This window comes from Leopardus geoffroyi, chromosome X (genome assembly GCF_018350155.1).
Source record: "Leopardus geoffroyi isolate Oge1 chromosome X, O.geoffroyi_Oge1_pat1.0, whole genome shotgun sequence".
NCBI lineage: Eukaryota > Metazoa > Chordata > Mammalia > Carnivora > Felidae > Leopardus > Leopardus geoffroyi.
In genome coordinates this window covers 71,348,414-71,350,395 of record NC_059343.1, presented here as the reverse complement: position 1 = coordinate 71,350,395, position 1,982 = coordinate 71,348,414, and positions in this window count along the sequence as shown.

The following is a 1,982-nucleotide window of genomic DNA, read 5'->3' as shown; positions in this document are numbered from 1 at the left end:
TCTCCCTTTTCTTTTCTTTTTAATTTTTAAATGTTTGTTTTTAATTTATTTGAGAGAGAGAGAGAGAGAGAGAGAGAGAGAGAGAGAAAATGATCAGGGGAGGGGCGGAGATAGAGGGAGACAGAATCCAAAGCAGGCTTCAGGCTCTGAACTGTCAGCACAGAGCCCAACGTGGGGCTCAAACTCGTGAACTGTGCGATCATGACCTGAGCTGAAATTGGACACTCAACCAACTGAGCCACCCAGGTGCCCCTGTTGCCTTTTCTTTGTCTTAGATAGCTTCCCTGAAATTCTCTTTTCTGCCTTACTCAAAATATTACCCCTTTTCCAGTCTAATAAAACTTCCAGCCAAGCACTCACCTAATACCAAGAATTCTCTAAGTTACAAGTGTCATAACACAACTTTTGTGGGAAAGGACATGGGATAATTCCTAAGATAAAATAGTTTTACCGTGTATCTCACAGTATCTCAACTAGATGATATGAAGGCACAAACCTTGAACATGTACTACCTAGACCAATGATAACTGAATACACAATGTGTTCGAAATATCTATTAAGATAAAATACTGAGGAAAAATAGAAAATTCCTCTTAAACTCTTAAAAATCCCAGAAGGGGTGAATATTGCTTCAGGAAAGACCATGAAAACTTTGTATATAAGACTATAAAGTTGTAGCCATCTCAAGGATAACTAAAACAAGAGCTATTGTGTATAAACTTGAAAATAATATTAGCTAGATATTTCTAGTTTAAAAAGTAATGTAAAGTGGAATATTTTATTCCTTAAGAGTTTAGTAAAAAAATCTCTCCTGCTTGAGGAGAACCTATTTGTGTGGGTACTTACTCTCTTAAACTCTTATCTATGTTATTTTTTGTCTTTTTTAGCTGTGAGGAGCAAGGGATATAAGGACATGTGTATTGTTTGACAGTGTCAGAAAGGCAAACCAAAATCATACTTGTGCCTAGAAAGAAGCAATTTAAAAACAAATTGTCTTTATCACTGTGAGATATAGGAGTCAACAAAACAGACCTGGTCATAATTTAATAATTAGGTAGTTAAATAAGGCAGTCCAGGTGGCATACACCAGAGGAATAGACAGGATTGGAAATAGCTAAGGACGGTATAATGAAGCATATACTGTAAATTCAAATGTGATATTTGTTCCTTAGAGGGTCAAAAGCATAAAGGATAAGTCACTTACCCAATTTCCCATAGCTAGTAAGTGGAGAAGCTAGGACTTTAATGCAGAAGGCTGACTACAGAACTGTCTAGGCTGTTAGCCACTCTGCTACATTATCTTCTGTGTATAGACTATACCTTTGAACATCCTAGGTCTTTCCTGCTCTAACTCCGAAGTTTCCAGCAATTTTGGAACTCTTCAGTACATACAGACAAAATTTTTAACTATCTAGAATAGTTCTTATGCCGGCCTCATCACGAAGAGACCAATACTGAACATACCCAACATATATTACTGCTTACACCTCTAAAAGCCAGATAGAGCCTGCTCTTGTGTTGTATTACATACCTACAGAAGTTCTACCATCCAGGGTCTTGTCCTACACAACTATTGAAAGGAAGCTTTCAATAACCTGAAGCCTGTTCCTGTTCAGGACTATATGGCATTTCATACAAAACTTTTAACCATCCAGGAACTCTTTCAGGGTCAGCCTAACTTAGAGGCTTCTTTCTGGGATGGCTACATTTTCCAGAGAAGAAACATCTGAATGCCAGGGACTTATTTCTGATTAGGTTATCTATGTATAGGGAACTACATGTATAAATGTTCTGAAAGAGAAACAGAAAGCCCAGATGATTAGAGCAGAGAGCAAGATGGAGAATGATGTGTGAAGAAACTGGAAACTTAAAAAAAAAAAAAAGGCACTGCAATAGTTACAGACTTTGGAGTCAAGCTTGTTGGGTTTGAATCCTGGCTCTGATACTAATTGTGGGGCCTTGGGCAAGTTACTAAACTACTT